The following is a 14,096-nucleotide window of genomic DNA, read 5'->3' as shown; positions in this document are numbered from 1 at the left end:
GTTTCGAGTGCCCTCTCTATCTGACATTGCACACAATCAGCTCTCACATTAGACAGCAAGGCTCTGCTTTGCTAAACACACATTACACTTACAGAAAAATAACATTTACTTGTAAAAACCACCCTGCTCTGTTGCCTCCACTCTATTTGAATATGGTCTCGATATGCACTGCTAAATGTCAATGACTGAAATGGTAAAATCCAAATAATTATTAATTAGCCTGTTCAGTAGCGTGTGTATCCTCCAAGGAGTCTTTAGCAGATTCATGTTAAATGGGTACTCTCAATGGCTTAATCAAAACTTTGCAGGTCCTGAGGCTCAGGCTTTAGGGACAATTTTTGTTGTGCTTTCGGGAAACACTTCACAGTTCCGAGTGGGGTGGAAAGCCCCTTTAAATAATATGTCTATGGGATGTTGTAACAAAATATTCAATTGACTTTATGAGTGCTGTACTATAAATATACTGTATATCACTTCTATTCCTTCATTGCCATAAACAATATATTTATGATGAGTGGACACCCTTAATATTTACGCATGATTTTTACCAAAAAGGCAGCCTGGAGATACTGGGGAATGCTTGATTCACACTCGGGAAACTTTAAATGAAAGGAAAAACTTAGTCCAGTTAATGAGCCTGTAGTTTTCCTGGCAGTTTCCTTGACAACAGAAGGGAAGTACTCCCTCCTGCCCATGTTTGGCTTTGCCTCTTTTTTGTGTGTGTGTGTGGAAGGTATTGTATGACAGCTTTTCCTGTGGCTTCAGTGTGTAGCTCAGCGCTCAACTCATTACTGCATCTGAACATCTGGAAGGAAGTAACCACCTCCTCCCAGCCTCCAGTTGCCTGCCTCTGTCAGGGAGACTCGCAGATCAGATACAGTCCGGGAGCACAGCAGAGACACACCAGAAACGTGTGGACAATTTGCCACTTTTTTCTGTGCTTGTTTAATGTTGCAGCCACAACTCTGAAAAACTCAATTTTGTAAAATGTTTTTTAACCAGAGTTACCTATTTGCCCTCTGAAAAAAAAGAAGGTGGAGGTACCTACTTTTTTGCAGAACTTTGTTTTTATAAATTTGTCCTCCGCCAGCATCGTGTTGGTGGCTGTAACCTTTGGTAAGTGTTTGTGAAAATCTTCCTCTTTTCTCCCTCTTGGTAGTTTTCTCTTCATCTTCAGTGTTGCTTTATTGTTGTATTAATGAATTCTGGGAATGTTAACCCTTTACTTGCCGAAGACAAGGTGCTGTGTTCAGATTTCTTTTCTGTTATCATTTTTTTTCTATTTTTTAACTGCTGGAAAAGACCTCAATTATTGTGGTCATGCCCCTCAAAGTACTTCCATGTAACAGAATGAATTCTCCTGTGCAGACGTTTCACCATTTTAAATTGTCTTTTTCAGTGCTGTGTGGCTAGCGTTCAGGAAAACTAAACTGCAATGTACTGTACTGTACGTACTGTACCTGAAGATTTCTATAGATGACAGAAATGCCTGTTCCTAGAAGTATCGGTGATTCATACATTCAGTGGTTTGGCTGGTGCAGAATGACTTTGTGAGTCCATATGTGCTGTTTTGATCTGTGAGGAGTGAGGTTTTCAATAGGTACACAGTGGTACTTTACATTCACAATTGCTTTGCATTACTAGTTGTATATGTATAGTTTATTTTAGGAAAAAAAGTCAGAAGCCTCATATTGTACTCTGAAACAACTTGCTTGTGAAGTCCTGGAATCTTGATGGTGTGAATGCAAACGGACTGAAAATAGTGAGGACTGAAGCTGACACCCAGTAGCTTGTATTCCTCACTGCCAAGAGCTGGATCTGAAAGCTGCGTTCAGCAGGATTAATTACCATCATTATCAAAACAGTTCAGCAGGAGGAGTGTAAAAGGGGAAATGATTGTGGTCGCACTATGCCAAGCATGAGCAACTCCTCGTTAGATATTGCTTTTAACCCAGTTTCGTTTTGATACTGAAATTCAGCATGTCTCCGGATCTAGACTCTGGAATTGGGAAAAGATTGCTCGGCGAAAAGGGGTCGTTAATCTTTCAGAGGGGGCGTGCCAAGAGTACATTCTCACACTTGTATTTAAGGATTTGCGTGTTACTGGTCATTTCTTTAATGTAAATAACAGCTCTACTTACATTTCGAGTAATAAAAATACTATTCAGATATAATAATATATAAATTCATATGCACGTCTTACCATTGACGTAGCTTGACACTTTAAGCAGCACGCAAGCCTGAAGTGTTTATTTGTTAACCGGCAACAGAAAGGACAAAGAATGAACTTCATCTGCGAAAATCCTTGTTCTCACAATATTGATCCAAATGCTGAAAAAAACGTCCCACAGCTTTCAGCGATCTTTTAAACATACGTAGTTTGAAATGTGTGTATTTTCCTCGTAACATCTGAAATACCGTGTCTCGAAAATATATGAGCGTTTAAACGGTTAAGTGAAACTTTTGAAAGAAGTCGGACATCTCCAGTGGTTTCGTTCTGACGCTACTGAAGTTCCAAAAAATGAAAACCGAGCGAATATTAAACATCGAGCTAACTTCACTGCGGTGCATTTCAAAATCCTCAACACCCACTGAAACACAGAGAAATCCCCGTCCCTGCTATCGAAGCTGTCTGGTTTAAAAAGAAAAAACAGCCGGCCAAGGTGCCGAAAATCTCGAATCCTGAAAGAAGTCTGATGCTGTTTCGCATGTAGTTCGGGGGTAGTTTCCTCCTTTTTCTGATAAAAGTTTTTTTTTTTATTGCGTTATGACTGTGCAAAGCGTGCCATAAACGCCGTAAAGACACTGGAAGGTTGTCAACTGCACGGACTGCGAGCCTTCTTGTAAAAACGATAGGCTAGCCATGCTGAACAGCCAAAACAGGACTGGAACATTGCAAGTAAATAATCCAAGTGAATCGGGTTTTTTTTCTATGCCAAAGGCATTTCATGGTGTAACATGTTGTAAAGAGTTTCAGGAAAGTCAAGCACAGTTGTAATCTTTTTTTATCTTAAATTCTTCCTGGCGTATGAGGCCTTTATTGGACATGCCCTTAAAGGTCCTCTTGCGTGCCGCAGGTTGCAGACCCCTGCTACTTAAGGTGAAAAGCTCTTTCAGGCATTTGTCAAGTGACTCAAGTTACTTTCTTCAACCCGTATTTTCAGTCAGAGAAATCAGAAGGAAGGGGAACGTGGCATGCCCCAGGCACTGTGAACAGCTGCTGAATACTTTGAGCCTGCACAACTGGCAATGATGCATAAGTCAACCTTATCCTTAATACAAGTAAACACCCCCGTTAATACTGTATTTTGACAAATGTAAGTGATTTATTGAAAATAATTTGCACATTCAGCAACACTGTCTTTGGTCTTTCTTAAAGTCCAAAGGAGTATATCTGAGGAATCCAGCCCTGGTTGTGTATTGCTCTGGGAGCAAACGCAGACGTTACAGCTCTGATGTCAGGCTGTAGTGTATTGAATCTGTGTCCTAGTCTTTAATGGACATTCTATCTACCAACCCCATTAACAAATTCCTCTCTTACGTACAACAAAAAAGCCCCACCCCCAATACACACGCCTCTTTCATAACCAGGCAGGTCTCTCCCTTGTCCCTGGTCCCCACACTTTGTTTGCATGCAGTCAGCCTTATCAGTCAGCCTGGTAGTTAACATACTCTGTGAGATTTGGAGGTCAGAGGTCAATCCTTCACTTTAGATTCAAGTCTAAACCCGGTGATCTTTGATCTTTGAAGCATGAAGGATTGAAGAGTCCCTAACAGGAAATTTACACAGAGCTGAAAGCTCAATTTTCCCTTAAATTGCATCTATATAGCATGCTAGATCCTAATGGTCAAAGGTGTAATATTTAACCAGGAGATACTTGGTTCATGAAGAACTACCAGTACCAACTTTCCCCTCTTTAGTAGCAGCTTTAGAACCAACTTGCATCATAACATCCTTTAAACACAACGGAATGCATTTAGTCTCACATGATTATTGTTACTACCCTATTTTGCAGCAAGATTTTTTAGAAATCCATCAAAAACAATGCCATCAAGACACTTCCTATAAATCCAAAAGGGTACCATTCATCTCTGATATTGTTTTAAAACCACAAAATAGTCATCTGTTTAATCAAGTCACATTCAGAGGGAATGAATCTGATTTTATTCAAGTCACTTGCGAAGTAGAAACCACTGAAGATGGATACATCTCCTCACTTCGTGGCACAGTTTTTAAAATGTTAAAGTTTTTCCCAAGACTTTTAACTCTTTCAATTTAGCGATAGACGAAAAGCTGTTAGCTTTTTCTGGAAGAGAATGTAAAGAATATTGAGCATTTGTTTTACTGCATTTTCTGCAATCCCTTGAATGGACATTGTGAGTCTAGTTTTCTTTAACATGTAATGGAGGCAACAGCTGGTTTGAACAGTTCAGGAATCCATCTTTGAAAACTAGGTTTGACTTTCATGAAATGGTGTAAGAGTGTAGCTATGGTCAGATGGGAAGTCGGGGGTATAACTATTAGCCTTGTAAGCACACATCCCCACACAACATGCCGTGAACATGTCATGTGTGGTAGATGGATGGTAAAAAGATTGTTTGACTTTTCTGTGAAATGATCTGTGAGACTCCTACCAAGGTGTTATCTTTTCTGGGTCAGAGGAGCAGTGATTATCCTGCTCGGCACACATGCCCCCTTCTGTGGGCTGTGAGGGTGTTTAACCAGCTCACCGCTGCACTGCTTTTGCAGATTTCTCCAACCAACATTGCGAATGATTCCAGATGAAATGCTGAAGAATTACTTTAAGACCAGCATGGGGGGTTCCAAAGGAGAAGGAAAAATGAATGTAATCCAGCATTATCTCTGCAATTGTTAAAATGTGGCTTTTAATTCATGCATGCCCTTATGACATCATCCAGTTGATAACTGTAACCTTATGGTAGGTGTGTGTATCTCTGTTACACTTTTGAAATCCTCAGTGTTCCTATATTATAGTTTTGACTAATGTTCTGATTAGTTCCCATTTATTGGTATGGTACTCTACATGACCAAATTTCTTATGCAATTTTTTTAAAACCCCGACCATGGGGATAATATCCCCGAAACCTGATGCATTTTGCCCAAATTCAGTCTTCCTGCATCAGTAGTTGTTAATTTCTGTGCTGTGAAGATAGAGCATTTAAAAACAAAACGGCAATGTAGGAAAAGATCCTTTAGGTTTAGATGAAAGCTTAAAGTAATGCATGTCCTCATGAAATCCTTAAGGTGAATCAGCACTGTGTCTGTACTTTTCCAGTGGTTTCCCAAACGAGTGCTTCTGTATGAATCTGAAGCATTTGCGTCACGTTTTAAGAAACCTTTCACAACGTCTTCACTTCACTCTGATTTTTTGCAAAAAACTTTTCAAGACTACTGACTGACTCCAAACACACTTAATGTATTAGGTAAACACTATATCTGTACATTGGGAATGAAAAAAAAGTGCACAAACACTGTAACTCAGTTTTTGATCCATCTGTGAAGGTACTGACAGGAATGACTGGAGCCCTTGGCCAATGTAGGACTCCTGTACACACATGAGTACATGCAGATTTGGAGCCTTTGAGTGTAAATCTTACAGTTTGGCCCATTGCAATCGAGGCATCCTTAAAGATGATGTGCTGTGCCATCATTAAACACTTATATTTTGATTGCATATATTCTGTGTATTCAGAGTCCCACAAAATTTAATCTTTTGTACGTTGGGTTTATACACGTGGACAAGATTAAGCTTCAGATGAGATCATGCATTTTTTTATGCAGCTACTGTCAGGATCACCTTGGGATCATATTGCTTGCACAGCTGAAAAAAAAATGGTCTGCTGCCAAAATCAGTCACTCTTTAAAGTTTACGCCAAATTGACAGATTTCAAGGGCTGTGTAATGATTCATTAAGTTGTAACTTTTTATGTCTTGACCTTATCAGGCAAACAGTTCACTTGTGAAACACTTCAACTAAAATCATTTGTGTACATTTAAGTACAAATATCTTGCAACTAATTAATTCTTTTGCGAAACATCCACACTTTGAAAACAGAGTAATCATATTACTTTTATCATCCTGTGGAATACACAGTGATATTGTATTATCAAGGTGTATATTTTGTACTAAAAATACTAAACCTCCTACTCAAGACCCAGAAAGTCAAGGACGAGCAGTGATGAAAAGGTGAAATCCTTGTAATACAGTGTGCGAGAAAAGCAAGGGAAGAATGTTTTTCACGTCAAAACTTTTCTTACTCTCTTCAGAAAAGCTTCTGTATCTTTTTTTCACTCAACAGCCTGACATCTGCTTCCTATTAACCTCAGACTTGTGCCTCTATTCCTCCAGTGACTATAGATTTAGCTCTGGTTCACTTCTTGCATCACAAACATACCTGCTGGAACCTGAAAACATGTACACATTCTCTTCTGAGCCTTCACATGCTGTATTGCTGTTATTTACTTCTTGCGTTATCTTTCCTTCCTCCACAGAACGTGTCGAGTATTTCTGTAGATACGTGCATTTCAGTATGTTGTTATTGTCAAATTAGCAAAGTCCATGTCAGGCCCACTGCTATGAAGAAGAGTAAAGAAGGACTTTGCCAAGTATGTGGAGACTCTGCAGAGCTTGTGCAGCCACACTTAACAGTGTAAAGAAAAATAGAAAATATTCCTTCTTGAGCAGGAACACAGTTCTCTGGCTGTCTCCTTCTGAAATTTTAGCCTTTTTATTTAAAGTTAATACATAATCCTACTAGATCTTTCATTTTTCATTGCAGAAAGTGGCATCCTAGCTTTATAGAAGTAACAATGTTGATGGCATGGAACACCCACTCATCTTACCATGAGCTGCTGTGATCCAGTTTTTGAAGATTCAGATCCATGTTAATTAACGATCTCAAAATGACAGGCTTGGGTTCTTCTCATGCAATAAAATTGCACAAGCGCAAGTACTGTCAGGGCTGGAGAGGTTCAGGCTGGCCAAGGCTTCCTGGGCTGGCATCACAATAGCAACACTGGGGACCATCCTGTCTCCTTTGAGCTGGCAGTGCACCCAGTGAGAGCTGCACCGCTCCTCCAGCTGAAGCTCATTCACCTGTGGGTCCTGGGAGACTGGCAGCATCATGACAGCAGCTTCTGCTCGTGCTCCTCCTGGTTTCCACCCCATCCTCATCCTCCTTTCCCCCGTCCAGGGCACAAGGGCTGTGTCTGGAATCATGCTGTGATTTACTGATGGTGGCTGGGAAAAAGAATCCAAATTAAAAATCAATTAAAATACATTGTCAGCAACAACTGCACATCTGATTCCAATGCTGTCTGAGTCAAACATAACTGTCCATTCCAATGCACTTCTGCTGCTTGTGATCTCCTTTCTCATGGTGTATGGTGAATGTCTATTGTCACTGGGGCATGTTATATGCTGATTAGGCATTGTGCCTGGCATATATTTCTACACACCAGAGGCCAGGCATAAAAAAAGGGTACTACTATTTTGATACCTGGCTTAGTGAAATGCAACATCATAGCAGTGGAGATGAAAAGCAGAAAGTAAAAGCCATCAAAAGGAGTGATGTCAACGCAAAACTATGTTGTGACAGGTTGCCAGGAAAGAGAAGTAGAAATGCATTTCAGACAGGTCTATGCTGGAGAAAGTGAGAGAAAAACTGCTTGATTTCAGCCTGCAGTTGTTAATGAGCTCGGCACTAGGGTTCTGCAGCTGCCATTAATCTACAGGATCACCCCCACCTAGCAGGGGAGGTCAGAGAACTGATGGCATCCACATGTCTGACTCCTTTTCACAATAAATAATAGCACTTCTAGTAACAGATACTGGCAGAGCAGTGGCTCAGGGCAGCAACACATCTCAGTTTTGTGCTTTAAAGACATTATGAGAAGAAAATCTAAAAAATGAAGAAGAAAGAAAAAAACTTGCAAGGTTAAAAAGCCTCAATTATAAGCACAAATGCAATTTTCACATGAAGGAGTAAATATTTCAACATATACTCATACTTACTTCTTTAGAAATAACCTATATAACTTTATAGCTCGAAAATTACCACCTCCCCTTTTGTGATTTAAGGTTTGTTTGCACGGTCCTACATCAACCTTATTCCCAGTTAATGTGCTTCCGCTGAGCGAGGGCAGGCAGTCTGGGGCCCCGGATAGCTGCTGGTCCCTGATTACTGTTATCTTGGGAGCCAGGTTGGTTTCATCTGTGTTTTTACTTCTCGGTTTTTAACAGGGGCTGAATCATAGTTGCCTGTCAGTTGTGGATTAATGTCAGGAGAGCAGCGTAATCCCAGTGAGAACAATGGCGTTAATTTGTTGTCTAAGTGGGGTCATTATGCTTGTTTTGTCAGGGATGTAGTGCAATGGTGCCTTTTCTTTATGCTTCAAACAGTTCATTAATCCCCGAATGTGAATCCTTTGTATCTGGACCTTTTGTTATTTAAGGTTTCTCTAGTCTAACATTATATAAGGCATGAAGTTTTATTTCACCTTGGTAGAACTGTACAGGTTTGATTTCTCTCCACAATGCAATATTCCAAACTGCAGTTAATAGATTGCAGATAGGTTGTTAAACTGGAAGTGCATCAGGTAAATGAATACCATAAGAAACGTTATAAATGTGGCTCATTTGATTACTAGAGGCTAAGTGAACTGAGGATCTGAACTGCCTGTGTTTTGAAAAAAGTCAGGGCATCAGCTTCGACAGCATGGCCTCACAAAAAAGTGACTTCTGTTCTCAGATATGTTGCAGTTGCCTGTAAGGGGTCACTTGTGACTTCTGGTTTGTCTTATTGAAAAGAGGTCTGATTATTTGAATCCTTGAATCAATTCGCTCGAGGTCTGCTCTGGACGAGACTAAAAAAGTTAAGTTATTTTCGCCTGTCAGTGGAGGACATTCCTTCAGGCCCAGAAGAATGTGTCTGGTGGTCCTTCTCTGGACTGACTCCAGAGCAGCAACATCTTCTTAGTCACTTCAAAAAAGCTGTTGCAGAATTGTTACCAAATGTGCAGAAACAATTCTTCAGGCTCAGAAATGTCCTCTATAAATATTTTGAATCGTTTTTCCATGAATCTTCATCTGAAGTACATCTGCGTGGCGTGCAGCAGTTTAGCCGATGTGACCATGTTTATGAGTATGTGTGAGCAAGGCCATGCTGAAGTTTCTCTACAGCTGATGCAGCTGCGAATGAAGGCCTCAGAATTCCTTTATTTTAAAATGCATAGCTAATATTTGCTATTATTTTTAACATTATTTATAATTAATGCATCATGAGCCTTTAAAGAAACAAGATTTTAAAGAAAAACTACATCAAGGAGATGCTTTCCATAGACAGAATATTTATTTTTTCCTTTTAGTTATTTATGTACATACCAATGTCTTTATATAATTTCCTTGATAATTGCAACTGTTTGTATTGGATATATTTGATATTATAGAAGATTTCATCATTTTATGGATGTTTTTCAATATCTGAACTAACAGAAGTCATTTCAAGCCATACTGCATTCGTATTGATTAACCAACAGCTCTCCGAGGTCTTTTTCAATGAAATTTAGGAATAGATAAATTACTAGGAGCAGGATGAGCACGCAAGAGTAACTGGAAATTTAAAGCTTTTATTTTGTTCTTATGAGCTATCAAAACAAGAAACAGCAAAGGCAAGACAAATACATTTATTTCTCCTGTGACTTTCCGAAGATGTGGAGAACGATCTTTCCACACTGGTTTTCACATTTAATCTACAATGTTTCTTCTGGTTTCAGAAAGAATGAAGTGATGTTAAACCCATTTCCTTAAAGACCCACATGCTATATTTCTAGTGTTTGAAGGAGCTCCAAGTTTACTCCATAAACCGTCATTTTCAGAAGGCGAACTGTGGAGTGGCCAACTGTTGAACCCCATGGAATTCAACTTTTGATACATATTCTATCTGATGCAAAAATATTTAACTGATTTTATCTATCTAATACAGATGTATTTTACTGTTGGAGCTAAAAAAAATATTTTAGTTAAAAAAACAAAAATGTTTGTTAAAAAATAATTTTAGGTCTGTGTGCCCAAAATCCCCAAAAGGATCGAAAAACAGAATTCAAATTCTTATGAAGCAGTATTTTGGTTTGGCGTCTGCAGAACTTTTTATTTGCAACACTGTAAATATAGTTTTTTGTCACTAAACAGAGACAGACTTAAATGCCATAAAATTGGTGGCTTCTTCTGTGAGTTCCTGTAAGAGACTTGAAATAGCTTAGACACTTCTCTCACAACATGTTGACAGAAGATGTAACCCTCCTGGGATGAGCGTCTGGGATCACTCCCTGAATGCTCCCGGAGTTTAGGTGTGTTCACTTGCAGAGGACATCATTTGCTTCCAGTGAAAAGCTGAACTCAAGCAGTTGTAAAGGAACATCTGAAAAGTTGTTCCTTTACAATTCATCCACAGAGGAACCCACAGCATGAAAAGGCACTTTTCTTCCCTATCGTTTTTGATGATGAAGTAGACTACTTGCAAGAAAAGACACCTTCCAGAACGCCTCGACTTAGTGAGCAACATATGGCAACATTTAAGGGTCCAAGTTTTGAAATAAAATGAAATATAAATTAAGCCTTTCACAGGGACAACACGCCATTATGACCTCAAGCAGGCTATTCCCTTGCCAGGAATTCTTGCGGTCGCTGAACAATTTTAGGCATCAAAAAATCTGTTTCTGTTTTTTTGTTTTTGGGCTGTGAGTTTGCCATTCGAGTGAGAGCAGGGCCTATCCCATTAACTTTAGATGGAAATGTAGTCAGGGGTAAATCCCTAAATAAACTCTAAACATCAGCGGTGTTAAATTCTGTAATACGTGACAGTAGACCATTGCATTAAACTGTTTATGAATAGTTTTGTTTGTTTGTTTTTAGCTTTTTTTGCACATCTAAATGGGATTCTGCTCTGTAGAAGTTATCTGAAATAGTTTTATTTACTCCACACATTAACCATGTTTTTGCTTAAATTCACTTCATTTAGGCAAGTTCCCATTACTGATGAGATTTACTCTGCTTTAAATTTCAAATTAACATGAAATTGCACCTCTAGTTGCAAATGAGGTGCCAATTTGCATTGTCTGTAGAAACCATTGGTTCTAATCAAAACTAATTTCTAGAAGTTGTACTAGAGAAGTATTGAGAAAAACTGAGGCACGTAATTGTAGCAATGGAGTGCTGTTGTGGTCAGAAGGTAGTGGACAGACATGAAAGATGTAGACTGGTCTGTCTTCAAATGATGATCATTAAACTATCCGGCTGTATACAGCGTTAAACAATTTACGTGCAGTCTGAAATGTACTTCTCCTCACCATGAGGTAAACGTTTTCAGTTTATTATCTTTAACTACTAAACCAAATGAACATTTCCTGTTCTCAAATCACTGGCACATCTGTACCTCAAGTGGACTTAAGAACTGTCCTTAAGAGAAAAAGTTGAAATCCTGCTGACAGAAACACTGAACATACAGTAGGTATGTGGGCATGCAGTAAAAACAGTTTCTTTATCCAAAGTGGACAGAGCAAGGAAATGATTTAAAATGTACATCAAATTTAAAGGGCAATCTGAGGAAATGAGGCCAGTGAAACAAGAATGGAGCTCAGCGGTGTTACGGTTTTCATTTTTAAAATTATGATTCTTCCTTCTGAAGCCATGACTTCTGGTTTGACTCCCTTTGACTCCTATCAAGACAGCAAGATTCGACTCTAAATGTGTTCAAGGTTTTAAGCATTAAGTTTAGTTTGGAGTGGAGACCATGAAATTCTTTCAGCCTCGAAAACATCCTTGTTAAATTAAAGCCAATGAGGCAAATCTGTTTCTACAGTCACCTCTGGCCCTTGTGAGACTGAAAGTGCTCCAGATTGACTCAATCAGTGAAGGTGCTCATTCATATTTTGGCCGAAGCCCTATTATCGGGATATTTGATCCTGGGTCACATCGCTGTGATCGGCATTCAACAAGTAACTTTGTTTGTCAAACCACAAAGCAACACTGCTGACAGAAAAGGAATAATTGTTGAGGCTTTAGGTTTTTACAAACCATTCCCTGATACCTTCTGAGCTAACTCTCCTGATGAAGTGACATTATTGACAGGCTTTACACTATCTTAGCTGTGTACTTCAGATAAGGCTGCTGCATGTTTAATATTTCAACAGTAAGCTGATGCTGGTTGGCAGGGCTTGTGCACACACAGATAACTGAAAGAAAGGCAAAGCTGCTTGAAAGAATGATGCTTTACAAATCTGTCTTTGAGCCAAAATGGAAACACATCTCCCAGGGTCTGTGCAGAGACAAGTATTGTCTGTGCCATAGCAACTGCAGAGGATATTTTGTGGCTTATGTCTCAATGTATGAGGCGTCTGCCAGATGGAAATCTGTGTTTTTAGAGCAAACAGCTCTCTCAGACTGGCAGCTTTATCATATTCACACCATCTTCATCTTACAGCAGATTCTCGAGCCATTCCTTCTCCTGGCACTTCAAGAGCTGATATTACAACTTTTACAAGCTCTGTTTAAACTGAGACATTCTATTCTGCGGTGTCTTTTCAAAACATAAAGAGCATGTGCAGGCATATACTACAGGCATCTTCAAAAAGGAAGACAAATAAGCTTTAGGCAGTATAAAGTAGCGGTACAATAAAAATAAGTAAGTGGGGTATCAACCTGGACAAAACAGTTTCAAAATCACAGGCTTTCCTTAGCTACGTTTCCAAATAGGTGAACTACAGAATTTTGTTTTCATCACAAGTGAAACTATAGTGTCTTGTATGTTGGAGGTAGAGTAAAGATGAGGAGTTTGGAAAGCAGGTTTGTAAATGTCAGACCCTCTCATCGCCATGTACTGCCCCTGAGTTACACTGCTAGTTATAAGTGGAGCATATGCAGAACAACTAATCCCTCTTTGAAATGAGAAGCTGAGGTCTGGATTCGACCCTAGACTAAATTCCTCACCCCCTGGAAATGTAAATAAGTTTTCTCAGTGTGCAGTGTGACTGATTAATGCAAGGTACCTGGCCTCAAGCAAGTAGGATGTGTTGGGAGTTTTCTGTTACCATTACAACCCATTTTTCTTGATGGTGGCCACCTCCTCTCAGCTTGTATCACTCTCTTTGACGACAGGGAGAGCCCTGTGATCATCAGTAATACCGTCTGTGTGCACTGTAGCTGTAGCTCCAGTGGCCTAATCCAGCTTGACGTCTCTGTTTGCTTCCAGCCTGGGGCAGACAAATGAACACAGAGACCTGAGGAAAGTACAGCAGACAGAAAGGCTCCATCACACCATCAGCCACATCTCTGAGGCCATGAGCTATGAAACAAGGAGCTGGTGAACTGTCACCCTTCATGGTAAGTGTGTCTGCGCTCAATGATCGTTTCCCAAACTAACCTTTGAGGTAAGAAGAGCCAACAGCAATTGTTCATCCTATGTTACCTCGGCTCTTTTTAATGTGTGTTCTGCAGCAATGACTTAATTCTACAGAACCTTCATATTGAATCTGCCCTGACATTCGCTGTGGTAGCCTGGTTTTGTAACCTTACTACAGGCAATAAAAAGAGACTGAGCAGGACTATGAAGGAAGCCAGCAAAATAACTGATGCACAACAACTACAGCTTTCAGACATCTACGTCATGCAAATAGTACAGAAGGCCAGTATAACCAGTGACTGTCATGACCACCCCTTGCACAGTGAATTCAACCTCTGTCCATCTGACGTTGATTTAGACTGCAATTCAAGAGCAATAGAACTGTCATCTTTTATTCTCACACCTATTAACCTGTTCAATTTGGACAGTTGACTGCATATTTTATGTTATGTCTCTAATTTGTTAATGGGTTTATGTTTTGTTAAATGTGTTGTGTAACATATTATATCTTTCACTTGCCTGCAAATTTTGCAACTCAGACTATATAGTCAGTAAACTAGAGAAGTTTTTTTCATTACGAATTTCATTCAATGCAATGGCTCCTGCATCAGTAAACTCAGAAACATTGGGCTTCACATGGATTTCTGGTCATATTTAGTCCATAGATCGTTCTTTTG

At 39.5% G+C, this 14,096-nt stretch overlaps 1 protein-coding gene across 5 annotated transcripts in view; it reads left to right on the top strand.

Moving 5' to 3' along the window:
* The window catches only part of eva1ba (eva-1 homolog Ba (C. elegans)), a 37,584-nt gene that overhangs the window by 19,634 nt on the left and 3,854 nt on the right, over positions 1–14,096 (top strand). For 4 of the 5 annotated variants that reach the window (XM_015348773.2, XM_015348770.2, XM_015348772.2 and 1 more), the window contains one exon: positions 13,270–13,400. The gene's annotated coding sequence lies outside the window, so the exon portion shown is untranslated. Of the gene's footprint in view, positions 1–771; positions 1,117–13,269; positions 13,401–14,096 lie in introns of those variants that run through there. The other variant, XM_006631250.3, reaches the window with a different exon arrangement.

The sequence above is a fragment of the Lepisosteus oculatus genome, chromosome 11 (assembly GCF_040954835.1).
Source record: "Lepisosteus oculatus isolate fLepOcu1 chromosome 11, fLepOcu1.hap2, whole genome shotgun sequence".
Classification (NCBI taxonomy): domain Eukaryota; kingdom Metazoa; phylum Chordata; class Actinopteri; order Semionotiformes; family Lepisosteidae; genus Lepisosteus; species Lepisosteus oculatus.
This window is presented reverse-complemented; position numbering and strand designations above follow the sequence as displayed.